The sequence below is a fragment of the Protomyctophum bolini genome, assembly GCF_963924005.1.
Source record: "Protomyctophum bolini genome assembly, chromosome: 15".
Classification (NCBI taxonomy): Eukaryota; Metazoa; Chordata; class Actinopteri; order Myctophiformes; family Myctophidae; genus Protomyctophum; species Protomyctophum bolini.
The window spans coordinates 15,099,616-15,112,185 of NC_137876.1; the positions used below are offsets into that span (position 1 = coordinate 15,099,616).

Consider the following 12,570-nt stretch of genomic DNA (forward strand, 5'->3'; position numbering starts at 1 on the left):
TGTACACATTATTTTAAAAAGTTTAAAAAAAAAAACCCCTGTGTGTACATTTCAGTGAAGAGGCTGGAGGGATAATAACAGTGGACCAATTATAAAGCCGACCATGATTAACTAGTTTACCAAGTATAGAGTGTTCAAATGGTTAATGGGATGTTTCACTTTCAAATAAAATAAACAGAACAAATATAGAGATGCTCCGATCAATCGGCCACCGATCGGTGATCGGACGATATTCACTCCAAATTACTCGATCGTTCATCGGCAATTTAGCTATCTGTGATCGGCAATTTACTGTATCTGGAGAAACCTTTTATACTGATTTAAGTGGTATAAAATTCAGATATATTGTATTAATATCATGTTGCATCTTTGTGACAGGCCTAAACATTCTCCCCTTCCTCCCCACACACACAGGAACAGATGTGGGTTTTGACATAATCATTTTGGAAATATTCCAATTGTCTCCTTACGCATGAGAAAAACAATCAGTGATCAGGATCGGAGCATCCCTAAAACAATACATGAAAAAAGTTATGAAAAAATCACGTCCCCTTACGCATTAGAAGGACAATAATATCAGTCCCTAGAACCGAGAATTGGTGTTTCAATGCAATCTATCGTGGTTAAAATGGAGCTTGCCGTTACGAACATGTTTGGAAGTGAACACGTTGACAGCTGAAAGTAGTTGACTTCAAGCTCCTTCGGTGCAACGCATTTTTAGTTGAATTAGGGCATTCACTTCTAGTAATATTTTACTAGTTGACTAGTTGCAAGGTTTACTAGTTGTTTACCTACCTATTATGTAAATAAATATTTGTACATTTAAAAACTGTGTACATTGGTGACTATAACTATAATCTACCTGGTCTTGAGGCCTGCAAAATCGACTAGTCTACTAGTACCAACAAGGTCGACTAGTGGATTTACTAGTCGACTAGTTGAATAGTGGACTAGTTGCTTAAAGCCCTATCTTGAATATCAGTTCCGTTGGGCCTTGACTCATGCATTAGGCTGTAGGAGGTCCAGTGCTGTGGGTAAATATTTAATCCCATGTGTGGTGGAGAGGAAGAGACGGCACTGTGTGAACCTGATTGTTTATTCTGTTAGAAGAAGAAGATGATTATTTCATCACACTCTGCAGCCTCACTCTGTCGTCTTTTCATATAAACTGAGCGTTCTTCTTTGTTCAGCGTCTCACGTCATGCGTATGCGCGTGCCAAAATGTAGCCTGATGGGTTTTGAGCATGCTCGTTTGGCTTTTGCTTTTTTAAAAGCTAGACCTCGTGTTGTTCACGCTGTGTGTTTGTACTGTTTGGTATGTAACGTGTGCTTTAGATCATTGGTTCCCAACCTTTTTATACTGAAGTACCACCTCAGAAAATATTTTGCTCTCCAAGTACTGTACCACCATAATAACTGAGCATAATACAGGAGTGTATACCTGTCCTTTTTGTTCCATTCCTAAGCCAATAATGCTGCTGCTCTGACAAAACTCTGTGTAAAAGTCAGCACAGCTGATGATATTTATTTCTAATGTGAATGATCTGTTCTCAAATCTTCTTTTAACGGCTAGGTGTGCTGTCATTCTCATTTCAGCACGGCTTAATAGCCTATTTCAACCAATTGCTTGATCAGATGAACTACCTGTAGTAATATAAATATTTGTATTTTGTATTTTTGGGGCGACTCCTCTGTGTACCACCAGAGGGGGGCTCAAGTACCACCAGTGGTACTAGTAGTACCAGTGGATGGGAACCTCTGCTTTAGTGTTCCAAGGGGTCCTCACTCCTCGGCAAACTTTGTTAACACAGTCAGCATCACAATCGTTTCAACCACTTCATCCATTATTCGTCGTTGGCTATACAAATAGATGGCAGATATAGAAGCTCACAGCATGTCGCTTCATGCCGTGATGCAATCTTTTACGTTTGCTATTTTCAAACTTTAAATCATGAAAGTATAGAGGGTACGATATGCGCATGCATAAAGTGAGTGGCAAGGTGAGTTTAACGTCGTTTAACGTCGTTTAATGTAATCAGATATGACTTTTATTTTTGGCTGCTATGGGCTGTCATGGCCAGAAAGTAGTTTTTTGCCACTCAGTAGGCGTTCCCGCATAACTTCTGAGTATGATGATGATGTCACGCGCATACCCTCTATTGGAAAATGTTGAAGGCTTTTCCCTGGCACAAAATGTTTTCAGATAGGGGGTCCGTGGCCAAATACGTATCAATTTGGGGGCTCCTTGACATGAACAAGTTTGAGAACCACAGCTTTATACATAGATGAATACGTAGCCCACACACATGCATGCACGCGCACACTTCAGGAGATCATCTCCCTGTATGTTTGAGTGGGTACTTGGGAAAGAGCTGATGTCATTAGGAGAAATGATGGGTCTTTGATGAGCAGGGCTCCAACTACTGACAGTGTTCTCATAAAAGACTCGAAAGAACAGAGACTACAGTAATGCTATATCATCATCTATGCATCATGTACAGTACATGAGGCCCCCTTTTAGGCTGCTATGTTCAGACCGGCAGCCCAGATCAGATTTACAGTCTTGTATCCAGATTGGAATCTGATCGTTTTATCAAGTCTAAAAACGGCGCCTGACACTGAAGACGTGTCTCAGTCTGGACGCTCCGACATGAATTCATACTCGGTCGCACGGCGATGTCGCTCGCCTAAAGTAGCCGATCTTCAAGCTCACAACACGTCGCAAACTCCCAACACAGCCCATTGTGAGCTAAGCTTGTACCAGATAGGCTATTTTCCCGCGAGCGACACGGTTGTACTACAAGAGCACAAGTAAGTTAAGCATTGCTTGGCCCTAAGTCGTTACGCCGTTACCACAGCAACCAATGCAGCCACGTCGACGCTGTCTGCATACACAAGTCCAGTCTGATCACTTTACATTACATTATGGACAGTCAGCCCTAAAGATCAGCTTTGAGAAACAGACATTTGCCTGTAGACTGGACAATTCTCTCTCCCTCTCTTTCTCTCTCTTTCTCTCTCTCTCACTCTCTCCCCCCCTCTCTTTCTCTGTCTGGCTTGTTTACTGGTAGATGCAACGCTAATAACAAATTGGCGGAACAATAAAAATGTCTCTCGCATCATGATTTATGAGGCAAAATTATGAGGCAAAAAGACTGGTAGGGGCGGGGGGGTAGAGGTTGCATTTATTTAAGGCACAGGAAAACGGGCTCATAACAATGGGTTTTTGACTTTGTCAGAGACATACGGCACAGTAGTTCTATATGTCGTCTTGTCGAGATGCAGTAAAGCGATATGGAGTATTTTCAGGCCTGTGGTTATGGCGCTGTGCCGTTCCGCTGTAATTAAATAGGCGTTATGGGATATTGTTCCCATCGCTGCCTGTCATGAGCGATGGATGACCGTAATAATAATAAGGGGTCCATGAGGACGGGTCACTGGGAAGAGATCGTCACTGTTGGGCAGAAACCTCTTATCTCCATATTTATATATGTCCAAGTTTTTGTGGGTTTTTGTTGTTGCAAGTAGCAAATCCACAAGCTCGACATGTGGCGCGGAACGACACGTTTCGAGCTTGTAGATCTGCTACCTTTTGATGCTTTTGAATTGGAAATCCTGAAAAGTAACAGTTTTGGACATATGAGGTTTCCACCCGACGGAGACGAAATTGTCTTTCTCTCCCTTCCTCTCAGTGTGTAGTTTTTAGGCACACACACACACACACACACACACACACACACACACACAGCCAGTAAGTCGGCTAAGTGTTCTAATTGTCGGTATTATCTTGTTCTCTCTGTAGCTTTCAGATCAGTAATTGTCTTGCGGTTGCACCGGGATTTGTTCAAATGGAATTAGAATTGTCCTCCAGTCCTTTTGTTGATTCCTGGCATGTCTTGTGTCGTGATGGCTGCAGCGAGCTGAGAGGCTGGCTATAGAGTCTGCTCTGCTCTGCGTGCATGCCTGCGTGTGTGCCTGCGTGCGTGAGTGTGCTCGTGTGCACGGAATATGAATTAGGAAAAGTGAAAAGATTCAGGTGGAGTTATGCAGATTTATTCTTGGTTACTGGTGGCCGGTGTGGCACACACGTCACGATCTACAAGCTCACAATGCGTCCCAAGTGTCCTAAATGATGATTGTTTGCGTGCATGCGTACGTACGTACGTACATGCAGAATTATTGGAAGGGGGTTGTAATTGTCATGACAGATCAGCTCAAGCGAGACAGTGCCACCGCCAGATGAACTTGCGGTGTCAAACATGCGTGCCTGCGTGTGTTTTGAACAGTTTTTGACATAATATGAGGTTTCCACCCGACAGAGAAGAAGTGTATCAAACTCCAAGAGGGTTTTTACCATATCTGTCACTCCCTCTTAGAGGTACAAGTAATGAAATGTTGGTGTGGCATTTCACAAGACTGTGCTAACGACATCAGTTAAAATATACAGCATAACAACAAGATGGCAATAAATGATAATACTGGTTGTAACGAAGCTGGCAATAGTGCAGCTGAATTAGCAAAAGGCCGATGTACACCTCAGAAGGCTAGTGACAGGTGTGTATAGGACAATATAGCATACTTAAAAAGGGTATCTTTGAAAAACAAAGAAAGGGTCCCGCACACTGTCAAACTTGCGTGGTCTTGGTGTGGTCTATAGATGTTTGGTGGTTATTGTGCCCTGTATTGTCTGTCCTGATGAAGGTCTAATCGACCCAAACGTCGACCCAATAAAGAGCAACATTTTGGCAAGTTTCTGTCTGTGCGGGACCCTTTCTTTGTTTTTCAAAGATACCCTTTTTAAATAGTATTTAGCAGCAATGAGGAGTGTGCAGAATATGTGGGGGACAATAATTTTGCATCTGTATGTATTTGTGTATGTAATTACTGTCTGCATGAGTCATATAATAAACCTGCAATGTGCAGGAAGTCTGTATTGACGGGTGAACCTTTCCAGAGCGTAGCTTTAATCAATCCATGTGAACGTTTCTGCCTGCAGTCTTCATATCCTCTTCTCAAAGCACTGTAGAATTGACTTAATTTAACTCTGAGAGAGAACAAATGGAACCAAATGGACCTGCTAGGGACGGGTCCACTTGGTTCCATTTGAACACTCTCATAGTTGCAAATGGTTAATAATCCATTTGGTTCCATTATATGTTCGCTCGCAGAGTTAAATCACATTTTTCCAGAGTGGTAACCTAAAATCCAAAGCAGCAGGTGCCAAGCAACACGAGGCACAATTAGCGGACTGACTCCTATCTTCACACATTTATTATGTGAAAAATGCTCTGGGTGGTTCTAGACAACATAGCAGATATCAAACACACATCACCCGCTATAAACATAGACACACGGGTGACAAATAGCCACGGCAGAGGAGAGGAAATGCCAACAGTTAAACGTGTGTGCGTGTGCGTTGCTTGATTGCAGCCCGCTGGAGGGAGAGGGGAGCATCCAATTTCAAGCGGACGGAGAGGGTTAATGAGGACGGGAATGTTTAATCCATTTGACATGATTTGTAGCGTTTATTGACAGGCAGAGGGGAGAGACGGGTGAGCTGGTCTTTATCCAAGCTATTTAATCTGTCCCACTCCCCCACCCCCAGACGGGCCCCTCTCTCTGTCACATTGAGTGACTAGGGGTCGTCCTTGAAGGTTTCTCTATCCTGGACGGTGTGACAGACAGCGGTGTCCCCTCAGGCTCACCGTGTCCTCAGCTTGTCCTGTAAGAGGAAAACAATCCGATCGGATCCAATCCCCCCCCCCCCTACGCTTCTGTTCATTAGTCACACACCTCCTGCTAATTCAAACACACTATTGAAATGTCTATTAAAGGAGTCTGCTGCTGTTCTTGGTCTCTCTCGCTCTCTCTCTCTCTCTCTCCATATATATATATATATATACTGTATATATATATAGGTGGGTGCAAGCTTTTTTTGTGCAAGCTCTATGGTTTTTGTAGTTTCAGAAAGAAGAGAGAGTGTGGACAAAAATAAATCAAACGGCAAAGAGAAACATGCCGGAGATGGACAAAAATCTAAGATATCTACATGTATAAACACAAATATCTACATATGTACACATATATCACGTACATAATATACACACAGCTTAGCTGTTTATACATGTACATGTTTATTATTACCGCGGCAGCGTGATGCTGTTTTGTTGCTTAATATTCCGGTCATGGAGTTGAGGACTGTTTGAGTGCAGCACCGCCGCAGCAGGAGGGGACTATCGTTGGTTGCATCTGCACTCAATCCAATGTGGACATTCTCTCATTCGCACTTCCTCTCCTCGCCGCCTCCCTCCATACATAGAAAAGAGCTGATTTGCAGGGAGTGTGTTGACTTGCGAACACCCTCCCCCCTCCCTCCCCCCTCTCCTCTCTGCTCTCCTGGCTAGAATGTGATTAAAATCAGCTTCTGTCCGTCAGCGAACGTGTCTCATGTCTATAAGTCGCTCAATAAGCGCTCTATCACGAGCCCGGCAGCTGTCCGTCCGTCTGTCTCTCTCTCCCTCCCAAAGAGGGCTCGTAGGACGCACGACTCTGCAGCGTTCTGCTTTGGCTATTAGTGCCGCTACTTTGATGTCATTGGAGATAATGGGGAACAAATAGAGAATGCAGGGTGGAGTGGAGGGTGGAACCGCATAGGAGAGGAGAGAGGTGGTGGAGCGTTAAGCGAAGGATACAAAGGACATAATATGAGTCGTGAGACTGTAGAGATGACTGAGAGAGATGGGGAGAGGATTGTGTGTGAGGAGGAACAGGAGGGTCTCGGGGCCCCGGCTCAGAAGTGGAACCTGTCGGCGTGAGAAGGAATGGAAGCAATAATCCGCCAGGAAAGGCACGGGGGAGCACGTGTGGAAGTGAAACGGAAAGGGAAATGATATATAGAAGTCACGGGAGGGACAGCGTTAGCAGCAAAGCCTGGAAATGATGCAGGGGAGGGGGAAAAATAATAATACGAAAAACCTCCTCACACGAGCCAGTGAGCGGCGAGGTAAAAGAGCACCCCGAGACAGATTCATGATGGAGATGGATCTGATTGGAAAGTGAGGCGTACCTCCAGCAGATGGTCGTCTGGGCCAACCCTCGGCCCCTCGGCCCTCTCTTGAGTAATGGCTCCATCCACCCATCCAAGCCTTTGGAGGAGGACGGGCCCTACAGATGCTTTGCCTTGTACACACAGAGGAAACCCCAAATTAAATCTGCTTAATGCCGGCACCACGCATCAGCATTCGGCTATAGTCTGGCCCGTTGTCTGGCGCAGAGAGTTTGATCCTGAGCGGCAGAGAAAGCCGAGTCGAGGAGGAAGCAGACACGCAAGCCTCTGCTTTAAAAAAGCACTACTTTATTTTCTTTTTTTAGCAATTGATTTTCCGTGTCTTTGTGGGGTTTCGTCTGCAGATCGGGTGCCTTTTCTGGTATCAAAGTAATTATCTCCTCATAATTCCAAAGGGTGTTTCGGCGCTCAATGTGACCCAGTGCAGTGAAATGATGGATATCTTCCGTTTTGGACTGAAGTGGCCCAGCACCCAGGGAGCCAAACGGAAGGTATCCCTCAACTACAAACCTAAGAACAGGTTCAGTGTGAGACTCTCTCTCACTCCACGAGCACACTATTCATCCGGTCCTATTCCTATCCCCGTATAATGGGGTCAAACACGCTACCAAGAGTATAGGGAAAGTTATTTCAATGACTGGTGCCGGTTCGGTAAACGCCCGAAGCCTTTGGTCTCAATACGTCACAGTCCCACATGACAATAAAAAGATGGCTAAAAATATTCTCCTCTTTTTCCTCCGCTTCCCCTCAAACACAACGAGCTACGAAAGGTTGGCTTATCAACATCTCTGGAGATCCTCCTAACAAGGAGCAGCACTGGGTATATGCCGGTAGTCAGCAACTTGGTGTTTTAGCAGATTCAGCACTGTTTTTATCTGCACAAGCCAAAGAAAACATGCAGGTGTTTTTAAATTAAATGCCAACAGCCCTGCTTGGACTCCAAGAGAAGGTCGGCTTCAACTGAGAAATAAACTTGACATTTGACCTTATTTGAGCTAATGGATATAGAGGCTGCCTGCTTGCTCAGGGTATAGATTGAATCTTCGTGTCAGATCCTGTGTCTAGGTGAGACATGACCTTTGACACAATCTAAATGACTTTCAATAGAACGGAAGGGAGACAAAATGCAACATCCCAATTGTATATGTGCGATATTGTATCAACATCCATACCATACAGACTGGACAAAATGAAATTGTATTCATTTAAAAAAGCCCACTTTAATGTGGAATTGACTGAGTTTGACTAGATTTGTTTTTATTTCAGTATGTCGCTCTCGATAATGTTCACTTCAACCCCATACGTTGTTCTCTTGGGGCTACTAGTGACCTTTCTGTTTTCGCTCTATCTTTGCTAAATATATTTGCTGAGAATAGCAAATAATAGTTATAGAGCTCAGTGTGAATGGCCCCTGGTTGCACATCGTGTCGCTCATCGATAAAAACAAAAGGTGATATATGCGACACACTGGCAAGCAACCAGGTATAAAACGGGCCTAAAGGATTCATTTGCAGCGTGAGAAAAACGACCATCAGTGTAGTCTCATCTCCAGATGACTGCATCTACATAAAGTACTGTATCACCCCGCTCGCTTGTGGGGCTGAAATATTAAAGGGCCTCCTTTGAACTGTCAGAGTGTATTGTTTTCATACAAGCACCCCTTTGTCATCTCGCAGAGCCTCTCCACTGCCTCTCTCAGCAGTTTACAGCCCAGCCAAGGTCACAGCTATTATTCCCCCCTCTGCTCAGATGAGCCCTGGGACCTGGGTGGGTGAGGAGGGGTCTTTGACAAGCGAAGGTCATTTTCAACCCGGGCCGTTGATGACCGCGTTATATCTCAGATATGAACCTTCACAAGGATGAAGACGACTGAAAAGCAAAGTGCCTCCATTTAAAGGAGAATTCCATGCTAGAATGCTTTCTTACCTTTCTTTGTAGTTGTTACATCCCCACCAATGAGCTCCAGGTGTTTTTTGTGCAAAAGCTCCTTATTGGCTATTTCCCCTACCATAAGCGCTCAATGAATTGCATTGAATTGAATGGGGCTATGGGGTGTTGTGCTAATTCGCTTATTTCCATCTAAATAAGTAGTAAACTGTGCAGCTTGGGATATTATTTACATTATGAAGAGAGGATATATACAAAAAAATTATAATTTTGACACCCCATAGCCCCATTCAATTCCCATTCAATGCAATTCATTTAGGGTATGGTAGGGGAAATAGCTAATAAGGAGCTTTTGCAAAAAATAACACCTGGACCTCTTTGGTGGGGACGTAACAACTACAAATAAAGGTAAGAAAGCCTTCTAGCATGGAATTCTCCTTTAAGCACGGAGCAGTTTGGAGGGCCCTGGCGTGTTGTTGTCACGGTCGGACGGGTCCATGCTGATGGATTTTGGACGGGCGCTGGCACACGCCATGAGAAGTCCCTTGCGCGGCCCCCGGTTCTATCAGTCTTTGTACTCTCGTTCATTTTGCTACAAACGTGACTGTTGAGGCCGAGTGTGTTAGGCTCTTTTACAAAAGCCGTACACCTCCCTGGGGCTATTACGATGGTGAAGTTTTAGTTGCCATAAAACATTCAGATATGACAGGGCACAATGACAAATAACTTAAATGGACAATTAGACAAGTAATTTAGCATTTTTTGACAAAATTACAGTAAGCGGTGGTCTAAGACTCCAAATCAATACACAAACAAATTATGTACAGTACTATCGCCAAAACAGGCCATATACTGTACAAGCTCACGTCATGTCACATCACATATCACATTTATTTTTCAAGATCTTTGCCATAAATCCCCAAAATATTGGGACCCAAGGTTGAAAGTGGTTAAAACAGCTTAGATGTAGACGGCATGAATATAATCATGTAAATGATGACATTTCTGTTCATTACAGCTGTACACAAATTAATGAAATTAATTCCAAGAATTAGCTTATAGAATAATTGTGCTCAGGCGATGATGTAATGATGGTGACAGTGCTAGGTGGCTTAAAAGTAGGGTTGTCCCGATCCGATCACATGATCGGAAATCGGGGCCGATCACGTCCTTTTCAAATGATGGGGATAGTATATCCATATCATGATATTAGTCTGGAAATTGTCTATGATTTTGGATATTGTGCTATTGTGATATTTAAATATCAGATCGGAGAAATTGGTATCGTCAGATACTCAAAATCAAATGATTGGAATCGGATCAGGACCAAAACAACAGGATCGGGACTTCCCTAATTAGAAGACCCTGGTGTGGCCCGTTCTATCCCTAATTATAAGACCCTGGTGTGGCCCGCTTCTATCCCTAATTATAAGACCCTGGTGTGGCCCGCTTCTATCCGTCTCATTATTTGTGCTGCCAACTAGTGCTTTTGTTTTTGCAAAAGCCATAACCTCATTAATCTGGCATAGATCAGAGGTCTCTGACTCTGACCAAGGCCAGGCGAGACTGTCCCCTCATTTTCGTCTAATACTGGCCAATTCATATTAATTATTCTACTTTTTTGATGACATCCATATTGGCAATTAAGTCGCCGATGTGTCACACTTTCAAACTGGTGTCCCTCCTCTCTCTCAAGTTTTCAGAAATGTTCTAAATGTTCTAAATCTACAAGCTCACAACACAATGCTGTGACTGTGAGCTCGTAGATTGGTTATTTTAGAAATCACTATTTTTGAAAAAAATAATAATCAAATGTATTATGTTTTGTTTTTTTTACAAAATGCTAAATAAAGAATAAGTCTGCACACCGTTTTGATAGCTCACCAAAAACTTCACTTACCAAGGCAGTCTGTTGTTTTTGTTCGAGCACCCGTTTTATTGGCCTGGGATGTGCGTGCACCTCCTGACCACTTTTTTTTTTTTACAAAATGGCATTCAAAACGTCAGTAACTGGTGGTCTAGGACTCAAAAATCAGGCATGGGTCAGGCTCTGTCTGTCTTGTCACTTTAATGTTGTGGTTCACGCCGCGTTCAGCACAGTTGACCTGTGTAAACTGATGTGGCAAGAAAAGCTCAAGGTAAAGAGTCAGGACCACCACGCTATAGGCTTAGAATGTTATTAACCCCTGCCTGGAACCGACTAAAAGCGCCTTCCCCTCCCATCTAAGCCCACAGCCCCGAATCTGTCACGACAGCATCTCCGGGTGAGAGCCTTTGAAGGAAAATGTAGGTTAAATACACAGAGGAGCGTATCTTATTAGCGTTTACCCACGAGAGGACTGGCTATTTGATCTCCACTCGTGTTGCGTAACCAAGAGGAGCACAGGATGGCGAGAGACAGAGGGCCTTGAATAATCCATGTTTGTTTCAAGGCACATTATTTCTTCTTCTCACTGGTGGTCGTGGTCCATCAGCTGTTACTGAGAGGGGAGTCCCGGTTCTCTGCCAAAGAGGAGCGGCTGTCATGATGGGCTTTTCATCTGCAGTCCAGGGGCCACAACGGCATAGACATGGTTCCTGGAAAACATACTGATTTACAACCAATTATCGTCGCTGTCGGGCAGAAACCGCCTATATCTATATTCTAACTTGTTGTGTTTCCTTTCGTAAATTAACGCCCTACTTGATCGTACAGCGTCACACAAGAGCATAAAAAGTAGCAGATCCACAAGCTCGAAACACTGTGTGTTTTGAGATCGTAGATTTGCTACTTTAATTTGAATCCTCATTTTGGTGTGAGGTTTCCAGCTGACAGAGACAATATGCTAAACAATACCACATTACCATGCAGCACTGTGATTCACACGGTATCTGGTGTGAAAGCAAGGATGGCTTGTGCATGGTTTTAGTGTGTCACAGGTTTTTCAAAGTGAGAGCCATGGACCCAAGGGGTTGCCAGGTCTTTCAAAGTGAGAGCCATGGACCCAAGGGGTTGCCAGGTCTTTCAAAGTGAGAGCCATGGACCCAAGGGGTTGCCAGGTTTTTCAAAGTGAGAGCCATGGACCCAAGGGGTTGCCAGGTTTTTCAAAGTGAGAGCCATGGACCCAAGGGCTTGCCAGGTTTTTCAAAGTGAGAGCCATGGACTCAAGGGGTTGCCAGGGGACAATTTGAAAAGACATGGGAAGAAAAAAAAAAACGTTATACAATACCGGTATATATGTTTTTTATTTCAATTCATATTGAGCTTGAGCCACTTTAACCACTTTGAACCTGGCATCCCTATTTTGGGCATGTCATTGTCAAACATTTTCTGAATATTTAAAAAATAGGACATATTTGCCAATCTACAGTCTAACAATGCGTTGTTTTTAAAAGCTATTTCTATGGCTATGTCGGGGGTCCTTCCTTGGCATAGAAAGGTTTGTGAATCCCTGGGATGTGTTATCTCAATCCGCTTTGGCGTTCATCTTGTTTAGAGACGGACTCAGGCTGGGCCTGATTTGATTTGACGAGGTTCAGCTGCTGTTCAGCTGTTTTGTGTTATCTGTGTGTGTGTGTGTGTGTGTGTGTGTGTGTGTGTGTGTGTGTGTCTGTGTGCACTCGCACGTGCATTAATC

At 43.9% G+C, this 12,570-nt stretch overlaps 1 protein-coding gene across 2 annotated transcripts in view; it reads left to right on the plus strand.

Moving 5' to 3' along the window:
* Positions 1 to 12,570, plus strand: part of tfb1m (transcription factor B1, mitochondrial) — a 67,546-nt gene that overhangs the window by 14,810 nt on the left and 40,166 nt on the right. The gene's annotated exons all lie outside the window — the stretch shown is intronic.